At 43.7% G+C, this 13,671-nt stretch overlaps 1 protein-coding gene across 5 annotated transcripts in view; it reads right to left on the minus strand.

The window, feature by feature from the left end:
- The window catches only part of plxnb2a.1 (plexin b2a, tandem duplicate 1), a 119,624-nt gene that overhangs the window by 93,097 nt on the left and 12,856 nt on the right, over nucleotides 1-13,671 (minus strand). Inside the window, exon 1 of one of the 5 annotated variants that reach the window (XM_041029767.1) lies at nucleotides 6,240-6,371. The exons of 2 other annotated variants lie outside the window; for them this stretch is intronic. The gene's annotated coding sequence lies outside the window, so the exon portion shown is untranslated. Of the gene's footprint in view, nucleotides 1-5,929; nucleotides 5,949-6,239; nucleotides 6,372-13,671 lie in introns of those variants that run through there. 2 more of the 5 variants (XM_041029770.1, XM_041029768.1) reach the window with 2 other exon arrangements.

The raw sequence follows: 13,671 nt of genomic DNA on the forward strand, positions 1-13,671 counted from the left end.
ATAAATATTAATATCCATGAATCTCTCTATTGTGTGCTACCTGTCCACTTGTGTAACTGAGAGTTCTTAAATCCGTCTTCTTGACTGCCACCCTGAGATCCGTTGTTTCTTCTGCCTCATCCAAAGTTAGCGAAGTTAGCAACTGATAAATCCCAGTTTGGCCCGACCACATTCACTGAGCTGAAACGGGTGGATCTGACTTTTCACAATCTTAGCTGTTAATTAAAACAAGTTATTAAAATATATAGTTTGCGAGCAGGCGAGCCATTAGAATTTATGGACAGGGTTACAAAAGTCCCTGTAACCACACCCACTCCAGCACCACCCACCCACCCACAGCTCTTACACCCACACGGTCACATATTAAGTACAAAGTGCTCCCTGGTAAAATTTAGTTGCCAAGAACAACAAACAAATAACTGGACACAGTTTAATATGTACAGCTCTATGTCTGTGTTTGCTGTCACTCTCACCTGTTGCTTGTTCCCTGTCTGCTGGCTGCCCTCCTCCTCCTCCTCCTCCTCCTCCTCCTCTTCCTCCTCCTCGTCTCCTACACCTCTCCCTTCGTTAGCTACATCTGTCCCTTCCTGACCATCTCTTGCTGCTTCACTGGCTGAAGGCTGAAAAATACTTGGTTTAATTGCTCGGACAAATCATTTCAAAATGCAGGACCCTTTTCCTTCCTGCTCTGTTAACTCGTTTATGCTTTAAAAAAAAAAAAAATCCTTCCCTCACTCGTCCTGCAGTTTAGTTTGCCAGGATTCCTCTCACTCAGTTTGGGCTGAGTCAGAAACACAGAGGGATTCTGCTCAGGCTGTGCTGAAATTCTCCGAGTCGAGCTCTGCTTTGTGCAAAATGTTAATTTTACGATTGAGCAGTTTACAGACAGGGGGACAGGGACACATCATATTTCATTAACGCCTGTCATCTTTAAGGGGGCAATAACAGAGATTTCTACTGCTACCTCCACAGCAGGAAAATTACCACAATATATCTGTTGAGGTTGATAGGGTGGCTCTGATCAATACCAGTGGGCTGACCATTACTCGGTCTCCGTGATAAGATTTTTGGCTTTGGAACAAAAACCCAATGGACTTTAGAGAAACTCCCAAAGTCATAAATTACTTGGCACCTTTAGTCACAAAAGATCTGGACTGTGCACATCCAACTCGGTTTTAGGGAAGGCAGAGGGTAAGAGTGCACTGAGTGTACTGTAAGATCCGGTGGACAAATATATCCAGGATACTAGTCTAAACACTGCAGTGCAGCAGCGTTATGCTCTCATGTTCCTCAGAACTATGCTGGTATTCTGTCATTTTAATTACTTTATTAGATTCTGTGTGGAAAGTTTATTCACTTTCAGACGACTGAAAAGATTCTTCCACACGGCGAAAGCAAACTGAAGGTTTGAATGAAAAGTTCTGGTTCGTCTGAGGTCAAATGTCACCAGTTGCTGCGTGAGATAAGACATATTTCACATTCAGCTTCTTCATGGATGGCTACTGCATCATCGGCTGGTCTCCACCAGCTCCTCAGAAAAATGTCTCGCTCCTCAGCTGTGAAATGTTCAGTTTTTTCTTCCTCATCTATCTGATAACTGTGTCTGCTGTTTGCTGCTGAGCAGGTTGTACTTACTGTGATTTAGCCCTTTAAAGTTATACAGGATAAAAAAAAACATTTTAATGTTCAGAAAGTTATTTTACAGAAAACACGACACTACATCAGCTTTTACTGAGAGAAGAGTGAATCTCCGCTGTTTAAGCTGAGAGGAAAATGAGGCTCCTCGGCTGTAATTCAGTTGCCTGGTGTAGCTTTCAATCAAAATGCTGCTCTGCTGAGACCTCTAACTCGGGAGCTTGAAAACAATTAGACCAGAAAAAGAGCGGAGAGGCGGCGCACAGACAGATGCACCTTAGCAAAAGAACCATAATAACAATTACACTAACTATTCATCCATCTCTCTGCAGTTTGCTGCTGACTGCTCTGGAGGGTTGTGGGACTAATTCATCTGTGACTGGAGGTGTCCAATTTTTAATCTTTCGCCTCTGGCTCTTTTCTTAAGCATCAAAGAAAACAAACGTTGATTTTCTCAACAGAGGTTCTTTCACAAAGCGTGTCAGTGTGTTTTCCCGAAAAAATCTCAAGATTGCAAACACAGCTTGGTCTCATGTGTCCCCCCGTCACGCTGTCTTCGTACAGTCAGACCGTGTCCGCCCCCCCACCCCGCACAAACAGCTGACATCTCGCGTCGGAGCCGGATGTGTCAGTGATAAGGGCCAGCAGCGTGGTCTGCATTCAGAGCTCCCTGCTGGTATCAATCACTGCCGAGACGCTTCAGACCCACTTAAGCTCCTGTTCTCACGGGCAGAGATGACAGGCCGAGTGTCTTCCAAAGAACAGGATGTGCCTGATGAAGACCCTCACTGCTCGCTCTCACTGCCCACAACATCACGAACCAGTGCTCCTGAAGACATGACGGGGGTTTTACGAACGCTGATGCCTCCACATGAAGACACCAAGTATTCAGAGTTTCCTGCTTCGTCTTCATCACACGCAGGCGGTGACCAGCAATGACAAACCGATAAAGTTTTTTATCCTGTTCATGGTTTTGTCAACCAGTGACTAAACCACACGGTCATTCACAACATCCTGTTGAAAAAATAAAAGCACCAAACTGAATCCAACTCGTACAGCTGTACCGGTTTTCAATAAATCATCATCGTCTAACGAGGTTCTGAGGAGATATCTCACTCCCTGTAGCTTTGAGCCTGTAGTTCGACTTCATGTGTTTAAATAAGTAAGTAATCTTTTTAAAATATTAAAAACAAGACTGAAAGTCTCAAGCCCCACCAGTGGACCACAGAGACCAAAATGTTCATTAAGCCTCACAACACCAAAGAGAGGGAGCCAACAATCACCACAAGCTCAGAGCAGGAAGTTTCAGCAGCAGAGCAGCAGCAGAGGCACCACAGGCTGCCATTCGTTGTGCATGGAATCTCAAAATAGCGTCCCGGCACTGTCCCCGGTGTCAAGACTCAAAAGTCGCCCAATGGCGCAACCTGGGGAACCTGACGAGATTCAGCTTTATGTAAATATTCTCTGACAGGAGCAGCAGACACAAGATCAAGCTTGTTTTACTTCCCTCGGGAAACGAAAGCACATCTGTTTTCTACCCAAACTCAACTTTATTTAAAAAAAAAACACTAAAAAATGTGCTGAAGGCTTCCCTGTTCTCGACTTCAACGAGCCGCCGGGAACCGAACAAGAGAGAATAACTGTCCAATCAGAGCCGAGTATGTTAACTGCATGTTCCAATGCCCAACACTCCCCTTAGCTTCAGGCCAATGGCAGAGAACAGGAAGTAGCCTGAGTCCATACGAGCGAATGGGGCGTTCGGCTCCGACGCCACTGGGAGCCTTTGTGTTTGTTCTCCTTCGGAGCAAACCGTGTCCACCGCCGAACGCCGATGTCACGGAAATCACAGTGGAAATCTCAGTAACCGACAACATTAAGAAACGGCTGAGCTGCAGGCTGCGTCTCAATCCATCATTCCTCTTTCACTCATATTTACTCACAACCTTAGGCTGACGACCGGGAACCATCGACCTACACTCTCTGATGTTTAACATTATTGCTTTTATTTCTCATATTTGTCTTCCCGGTTATTTCCCCTGCTTTCATAACAATTTCCTCCTTTAATCCAGTTCTGTTTCACCATCTTTCTGTCTTTTCAACATCCTATCTGCTCCCTCTCACTTCGGCCGCCTCCATTTTCTGCTTTCCCTCGTTCTGACACTCGTCTGCTCGTATGAAGATGACTCTACGTTTCCGTTCACATGCTCGCTGACCCTCGAATAAACCAAACCCCTTCCCTCAGATGTTGGTGCGGTTCCTGCATGTGTCTGCCTGCGTGTGTGGGTGCACAGACGTGCTTAAATTAGCCCTACAAAATGCGAGTGGATGGACACACACCACTGAGCATGAGACACAGGAGGGAAAGCACACACTCAGGCACACACACACACTCTGAGCGCAACCTAATCTCTCCTGACTCTCCAGGGCTTCTGGTTTATTCAATAAGCTATGAGCTGCTGTGTGATGGCACTCAAATGGACAGAGGCCAAGATGGAGAAACTATATGTGTTTGAAGAGGAACAGAAAGAGTGAGTCGACTTATTCAGTCCACTGTCACTTGTTATTCATTGGCTGCCCACTGCAACTAAACGGGTGATCCCAGCTGTCAATCAACTTCAAAAGCCGACCTGGTCTTTACTTTTTTCAAGCTGCTTTCTTTAACTACAAAAAAAAAAATTAAAACCTGAACATGTTTCAGGATTTGAGGGTTTGTCCTGAACTCAGGTACGTACTGGTCAGGTCACCTGTCTGTTATACTCACAGTCAGTTTAGTCTGAAGCTCAACTCACCTGCATGAGTGAGCTTGAAGTGACTTTGGATGATCTTACATTTCTACCATGTTGTGACCATATTTAGTTCCTAAAGTATATCCACCTGACTGTTCATGTTTTGTTCAGTTGACTCTACGTGACCCTAATTTTAGCTATCATGCTGAAAAAGAGGGAAAATTATCTCCAAACGAGCCAGAAATAAGTTGTGAACCCTCCTGCGAACACGTCTTTGTTGTCTGATAAACGACTGATGCTGGAGGTTAATGGGAATTCACCAAACAACTCACCGTGGAGGTTAATGGGAATTTGCCAAAACGACTCAGCCTCAAGGTTAATGGGGATTCCAGTACAGGGCTGCAAACAGCTGAGGGGATAAATTGGGAAATTTGCTACGGAGGAAATTACAGTTCTAAAGGCGCTGAACCGAGGCTTTTTTTAATATCACCTGGGAACGAATTTTAAGAGCGATTTAACAGCAGAAACCATGAAAAGAAAGTTGCTCCATCAGCCTGTTTCTTATTGAACACAACTAATGACAGATTTTAAACTGCAACAACAGTTGTTCAGGGATATTTACTGCGTTTATGAAAACAGGGAGGAAATATTTGTTCTGCTATCTCTGCTTTTTATTCGAGTAGTGAAAAGAGAATGTTTAGCCTTAATTAAAGGATTCGATTTGGATCATTTGTTGTACGTTCTCAGAACACCGAGAAGCAGGGAGGGAAGCAGCAACACACAAACACACGCCGACACAAACATCACACAAACCCGCTAATCGGTGGCAAATGCTTCCTCTTGGTCCCAGTTTGAATCATCAGATGAAAAAGAAAATATGAGAACACACACAGACACACACACACGCTAAAACGTGTGCATGCCTGAGCGTGCACGTAAAGCACCTGGGGAGGGGCTTCTCATCACCACTCCGACCGTCAGCCTGACAGACAGAGACACACACACCGTGTCTTTGTGCGTGTGCAGAGACAAACTGTGGGCTTATGGGAATCATCCTACAGGTAAAGAGGTGAGCGACACATAAACTAACACAAACATCAGCACTGAAATCTTTAACTGACAAAATTACAAAGGGAGTAAAAAGTTTCCTGCTGATACCAAAATTAGATTTTTGACACTTTATTTTGCTTTGTATCAACATTTTTCTGCTTTTTTTGTCGCAGTGATGAAACCATTCCAGTAAACAGTGATTTAGTGATTTGCAGGTCTGGATATCTTGGTTTCATGTGACCGTAGTATCAACAGCATTTCAGTGGACCTGCAGTCAGGACCATGTTTAGAAGGTCTAGACATGTTTCGTACCTGCAATTCACCAAATGAATGCTTTCTGTGATTTAGCCTGAATTATCCCTGAGCTCACGTCCTCAGTTAAACTCGTACTGAGACGTAACTTTAATCAGGCTGAGGATACACAGGTAAAGCTGGTTGGCAGGACGAAGTCTGACCAGGTCTTCTGTCCTCATGTAGAAACTAAACAAGCAAAAGGGGACAAAGTTCCAAATACTCACAATGAGTTGCTCAACTCAGCCTGTGTAAACCGTTGCATCATGTTTTCAGAGAGGGGTCGGCAGCAGGGAGGACGTGAATCAGATAAATCACACAATATTTCACAGTAATATAAACTCCCAACACAAAAACATGCTTCCAAACATCAGATGAACCATCGGAACAAAGTCGTATCGTCGAACCGTATTTTGTTTCAGCCACGCTTTGATCACGTCCCTCAACAGAAGACTCACGAAGGGGAACAGTTTTTACTCGAGCTGTACATTAATCACCTCACGCTGTAATAAACCGAACACTGCAGCGTCAAACAACCTGTTCTGTAGTTTGGGTGCTCGGAGCAATCAGTCCTGGTATTGACAGAGAAAATCCAGTATCGGACTGAGCTCTACTTTTCTCTGCCCGACTCGTTCTCCGTCTGACAAGCTACATGTCTTGTAATTAACATCAGTGCCTTATCTGTCAGCACACATGGACGAGCGACACTGACTGTCAGAGAGACAAAAGGCAGGAGAGAGAGAGGAGGAGGGGGTGTGTGTGTGGGGGGGGGGGGGGGGGGGGGGCTGTGACTCAGCTCCAGCAGCTCTATCTTTAAACTACTGATAGTGGTTCTGTAGATAAGACTCAATAGTTAAAACTAGCAAAAGGCAACAGACCCCTGTCTTCAAAACTCAGCAGGAGTGTGTGTGTGTGTGTGTGTGTGTGTGAGATGTCTGGGTCTTTCAAAGGAATTCATTTCCAATATACAGACTGTTGAGGGTCCAATTTCCTGACCAGTGTAGCAGAGCACTCTGTCTGAGGTGTGTGTGTGTGTGTGTGTGTGTGTGTGAGTGTATAGTTGTTCATCTGTCTTTGTGAGGACAGATTCAGGTTTTAGACCTGAGGACTGTTTTGGAAAGTCAGGACATTTTGGACAGTGCTCACTTTCTGACACACCTTCAGAGAACTGCCTCAGGCTTAAGACTCAGGTTTCAGGGTTCAGGTTAGGATCAGGTTTAAGGGTTGGGGCTGGGCCTTTAGCTGTGATGGTTAAGGTAAAGGTAAAGATAAAGGGGTCAGAGAATGCATTATGTCAATAAGAGTCCTCACACAGATACAAGTACAAACGTGTGTGTCCCAGCCTCAGCAACAGCAACCAAGCGAGAGATGAGAATCACTGGGAAGAAGAGACAGGAAAAAGTGAGAGGGAGAGGGAGGTAGAGATAAGAGGAGGTGTACAGAGAGGGAGAGAGAGAGAGAGAGAGAGAGAGAGAGGGAGACAGAGAGGGAGAGACACTGGACAATACATGAGAGAGAGAGGGAGAGCAAGCGAGGTAGAAAGGTGAGGAGAACAAAAATGAGGACAGCATGTTTAATGGAAGTGACAGAGCAAAGCCTCTACACCTACAAATCACTGGAGATACACACAAAGACACACATACACACACACCTACACACAGACACACACACACACAGGTCGTCTGCTGAATACAAACAAAACAACTTTTCAGTCGCTTCTTTTCCTCCAGCATCAGAAACTTCTCTCATCTGCACAAATAACAAATAAAAACCGCGTCTCTACAAAATTATGTGAATATACATTTAATTTGTAAAAGCAAACACGAAGTGTAATTGCGACCAGATTACGTTTACCAGTTTGTACGTTGACTATTCATGCATTTGATAGTAAACATTAATTGTAAATGCGTTGATACTGAACGTAGTAGACAACGTTTCTGTTTTCCAGCTGAAGTTCACAGATGCTTCAGACACTTTCAGCCAAAACCACAAACTTCCTCCAACCAAACCAAACCAAAGGGCTTTTGTTGTCCAAACCTGAAAAGAGGAAAAAGTGTTTGGAACATGAACATGATTTCATTAAAGTCAACTCAGCAAAACAAAACACATCAGATTCAATCCCCAAACTCATCATCAGCCTGGAAACCTTCTTACTGATCAAAAATCCCACTTCTTAACCGACATTATCGCCGCTCTCCGGCCTCCTCCGCTTCCTCTCTCATCTGTCTGTTTCACTTTCATCATGCCTTCGACCTCTCCTGAAAATTTCTTTCTCTCGACACAACTCTTCCCTCCATGACTGCTCTGATCTGTTTGCTGCAAAGCTTGGCATTAACAGCAGTTGGATGCACATCAAATATTTGATGGAAATGCATGGAGTGTTTGGAGATCTATCAGAGTCGGTGTCTGGAAAGATAAATCAAACTACCACTGGAAAGATACGGGTTTTTGAAGGTGGATTCCAATATTTTTTATCAGTTTCTGTAATAAAGCTGCACATCGCCAATATTTTGTACAGATAGAGAAATTTAACCTGTTAAATCCCTTCGAAAAAGTCACGTCTGCTCATCCAAAAGTCAAGCAGAGGTATTTCATGTGCTTCCTCATGCTGCATCTTTCCATTAGAATTGAACTTTTAGAGGCTTTTCCATCCTGACAGGAGCAGAATTCAGCATGCAATGCTTTAAAGAAGTGATTCAACATTTTTGCAAACTGAATATCTGAAGCATTTTAGACTGTCTGCTGACATTTTATAACCAATTTATCAATTAATCAAAAATATAATCAGCAGATTCATTGATAATTAAAAAAAAAAAGTTAATTGCAGGCCTGGTCAAAATTTTGAGATATAAAATACACAAAATATTCCACCCTCAAACGTCTTTATCTGCGCCTGAAAATCCGTCTGCCCATCACTCACCTGTCCTGCATTACTGGACTGGGACTACTGCTTCTCAGGTGCAGTTCAGTTTAGGTATAAAAAGTCAGAGCGTAACCTCTAAGACGCCCATGGGAGATTTCTGGCAGCTGAAAAGGAAAGAAAACACTAACACTGACTTTCACAAACATACTCCGGGGATGGCGCTTGTTTGCTAACACGGAGGAGCTTCGTGCAAAATCACGCCGATATGAGACCGATTCACCCACAAGCATACGTCCATCAGCGGCCTGCGCATCGTGTCCTTGAGAAGTAACCCTGAAGCCAGTGTGTGTCTGTGCGAGTGTTTCTCTGTGGCTGGCATCGACGTCCTCCTGTTTGGCAGCTCTCTCTGCCACACACACACACACACACACACACACACACACACACACACACACACACACACACACACACACACATTTAACGTTAATGAGATGCGGCTTTAGTATGCCATGTCCGCCTCCTGTGGAGTCACACACATGCTACTTCCCATCCACATTCTTCCAGAGGCGCTGATCACTCTCACATTTCCATTTCAAAACCTGGAACTTTCACAGCACCTTGAACTCCGACGGTCTACGTGACCCTAAACCCCTGACTGGCTCTGAAAATGTTGCTGTTTGATTATTTTGATGCCAATCACTCCACAAATTCAGATAAATGTTGTTGTTGGATCAAAGTGAGATTCCAGCTGCTCCACACCTGGTTGTAAGAGGAGGAGGAGAGAAGGGGCAGGACCGTATTCATTAATATACGTTACACTGAATCCACTTTTTAAAGTTAAATGCAGGGTATATTATTTGTCCTGGGATTTGTCCTTGTGCCGTGTTCGACCTAAAGCAGGGCTGTGATTGGCTCTAACTTCTTTTTACTGTTGGATTACAGCAGTTCAGTTTGTAGCTCCTTCAAAGTCTGTGTTTCAAGAGCAAATACATCAAAACAGCCGCCGTCCGACTCTATATAAAAAGGAGACTACAGTTTTATTCAGCAGTATTGCTGTAATATATCTCCCAGACAACAGCGGGAGCACTGAGCACAGCGCTGCTGAACAACACTCCGGACACTGAGTGCAGAAGAAAACTTGTGTGGCGTCTTTTATTACACACGATTTGTATTGTCACTAATGGAAGAGACTTTCTCAGCCTGAGCAGTTCAGGTTGTTTGTTCATCACCTGGAACCTGGAACCGTTCCTATCACGGAAAAATGACTAAAAACCATTCATTTCCTCTTGTTCGACTAACTGAGAACTGGGAGAGAGCAGTAAACACACCTCTTATCGTAACAGAGACACTGATACAGACAAACACACAATTATCACCATGTGCAGACGCAGGAATTAGAACAGGATTACTCACTGAGTTTGTCCAGTTCCAAAAACCACGTGGTGTAAAGTCCTGATGTTTTGCTCAGAATGAGCCGTAATCCCCGTTTTCTGACTCAGACTTCACTGAGTTGTCCTCATATTCCTTCATTATCAGACCTGTAGCTATGAAATGCACACAAACACCCAGGTGGCCATCGTCTGACTGTGTGTGACTGTGTTTCCCCTCTGACTGACGTAACATTACGCTCATTCTAGAGCAACGCTGCATGTAGGATATTCATCAGAGTGCAAAAACCCCCCACAGGGGTTTTCTGCTCATGTGTTGCTCTAATGCAGCTACTGAACAGTGATCAGGTTGTTTGTTTCAATTAATCCAACATATGTTCTGGAGCCGAATCTGCAGCAAAACCATTTAAAGTGAATTTAAAATGACTTCAAGAGTCTGGGAATGTTTTCTTTATTAGATGGGAGGGGCAGAGCAATTCTCTCGTCCACTGCAGACATAAAAACGGAGGAGGTGGCAACGAGAGGAGAGAAGATTAAACAGAACATTGTCATGATAGAGAGAAAGGGAAAATTTAAAAAAAGATGAGGGGAGAAAGGAAAAAGCACGAGAGGCTAAGAAGAAGAAGAAGAAATGAGAGATTGGAAAAAAGTGATGAGAGGGTGGGAAGTTAAAAAAAGGAATGAAAAGAATGCAATAAGGAGGAAGAACGGGGAGAGGTGAAAGGAGTAAAGAAAGGTAATAAAATGAGAGCAACAGGGTGGATGAAAGAGGAGGAGGGAGAATATTAAAGAGAAAAAAAGACGAGGGGAAAAGCTTGGGAGAGAAGGAAGTTTGGAAGCAGAGAGAGGGGCGTTTCTGGCACAGAGCAGTTTCCATTACTGGCAAAATAAACTGATACCATATGACTAATCACCTCATAGCTGGAGCAGGAATTTACTACCACACACACACACACACACACACAATAAGAAACTGCTAGAAGGTGAAAATAAAGGTCTGAGAGGCAGAAAAAGAGAGAAGAAGACAGAGACACGGAGCGAAAGTGAAAGAGAGGAGAGAGCATAGGAGCAGATTCATTCATTCCAGACAAACACAACTACAGGAAATACCTACTGATGTGAGGAATCACAACAACACGCAACAACAAATAACAGATGGACCCGCAACAGCTTCGGCTAACAAACAAAACGTGTTCTAGGAATTGAGCAACTTTTCTTTGGACTGTAGATCGGCAGTAGATATTTAACTGATGAGCAACACCAGACCTTTGTGTGCGACGTTCTGTTAGGTCACACACTTTCCTGGCAGTAGCAGACACACACAGAGAAACACACTCCACACACACACACACACACACACAAACACACATACATACAAACAAAACAAGACACAATCAGTGAATCTAAACTGCTGATGTAGAAGATTAAAGTCTATTTGCTGGAAAGTTGTCACATGTAGACGGAGCAAGCATTATGTAGTGTGGTGTAAGCTGTGTGTGTGTGTGTGTGTGTGTGTGTGTGTGTGTGTTCAGGAAAGAAATCTGACATTTGGTTTCATTTAGGAATAACAATGTGACTGTAAATGGGTACAGCACTTTTATTCTACTGCTGTGTGCGAGTGTGTGTGTGTGTTTGGGGGGGGGGCGGGTACACAAAGACAAAAAATAAAAAATAAAATAGAAGCAGAAAAACAGCCACCACAGTGAAACAAAAGACACACACACGCACACAGACTCGGGCTGGGTCCTGGGAGCCGGAGACATTTTGGATCCAGTTCTCGGCTGAAACTGCTTTGTTAAGTTGAGCGTCTCACAAATCTCTGATGGACTCTTCCATAACCTCTCAGAGTATACTGAGAATTTAAAAGTCAAACTTTGAGATTTAGCTAAAGTTGCTGAAATCTATTTGAATTTGATTTGACTGATTTATGACTTGATTGTCTAATGCTGAATATTTACCTGTAAAACATAAAGCACATAGATGATGAGTCTTATGGGAAATATAACATATATAACTTCACTTAATAACCTACCCATTAGTCTAATGGACGACATGGTAAATGTCCCCAGGCTTAACAACACAGCCACACGATACATAACCACTGTTTTAGCCAAGTGTTTCACATTAAAAGCCTTCAAAGGAAGGGTAGGAGTTACACCCCTTAAACCACGAGAAGGCTTTTAATGTGACACATCTGCAGGAAATGCTGAGTTGTGTTAAAAACAAACAGCAGCAACAGCAAATTAACAACAAACAGGACCAGAAGAAAACAGAGAGGCTTCAAAATAAAATATGACACAACATAAAACCTAAAATCAGAAATGCCTCAAGTTTCTGCCTCCAGCTGAGGCAAGTCAAGGCCAAAGAGATGAATTCTGACAAACTGTTTTGAACGCGGATTTTTGAAAGTATATCCTTTGAGAACGGCTCTGCGGATGTTTCTAGAAAGAAATGAGAAAATCTGAGGTGGAAGGGAAAAGAAAAGAAAGCAAGAGAGAGAGAGAGAGGCCAAGGAGGAGAAAAGAAAAAAAAAGAGAGGAAGGCAGAGAGCCAAATCATGCAGGGTCAAGCAGGCAGCAGGCCAACATACAGGAAATGAAGCACATGAGAGCGCACACACACACACACACAAACACACACACACACACACACAGAACAGCAACCCAACTGTAACCATCACTAAAATAAATATAAAGATCTGTACACAAAACCCAGTAAGAGTACATACTGTAAGTAGTACTTATACTGCATGCAAACTAAATACATAAACAATGGCCACAAAACACACACACACACACACACACACACACACACACACACACACACACTCAGCTTTGATGCTGTTCATGTGACCCTGATGAATTCAACATGACTCAGAAACCAAGAACAAGATTTCTGCGAGTAATCGGGCTCTGATGTCGCCATCCAAAACCAAAAGTGGAACACGAAGACGAACTCCAGAAGAACTTCATGATGAGAAGACCTGAAGAGAGACGGGGCCGCACAGCGAGCTAACACAGCGTTTGAGGGCAGCGGGGTCAAATTTCTGAGTGGGAGTTTCTCAGCGTTAAATCCGAAAAGGTCGACACGCAGACAGAGGTAGAGGGAGAATTCTGCAATATTCATATTTCTCAGATGTATTTTTAATAAAAACATATTAAAGCTGGCAGAGGCATACAACACGAGGAGGTAATTATAGTTGCTGATGATATACGGATGGTTGCTGTAACAGCCCACATGGGTAAACTCAAGTTTGAGCAGGGTCCATTGCAGGTAAGCCTCCAGAGGTTAATGTTAGAGCGACGGGCCATCAAAAGTAATGTTAGAGGCAGCAGGAAGCTTCACAGGTATGTGCTTATTTAATGCAGCTTACTGTGTCAGGCAACCGTACAATCTATTTTATATTTATAGCACAGCTCATTAAAGAAACACAGGAAGACAAGCAGACAGAAAACTGGAGTGTTCAGAGGGAGGAGGCTGAACGGAGACGGTGATCCAGAGCTCAGAGGAGGACGAGTGAACGAGACAACAACACTAAGGACAGCTTTAAGAAGGAAAACTCAACAGTAGCAGAGCTGAACAGATGCTCACCCAGCAGGTTAATGGGCTAGGACCACACACACACAGACACACAGACACACACACACTCACACACTCACACACACACAGGGAGCCACACCTTGCAGTGTGTCAACAGCTACAGCAACTCTGTTAAACT

Source organism: Toxotes jaculatrix, chromosome 22 (assembly GCF_017976425.1).
Source record: "Toxotes jaculatrix isolate fToxJac2 chromosome 22, fToxJac2.pri, whole genome shotgun sequence".
In the NCBI taxonomy this organism is placed as follows: Eukaryota; Metazoa; Chordata; class Actinopteri; family Toxotidae; genus Toxotes; species Toxotes jaculatrix.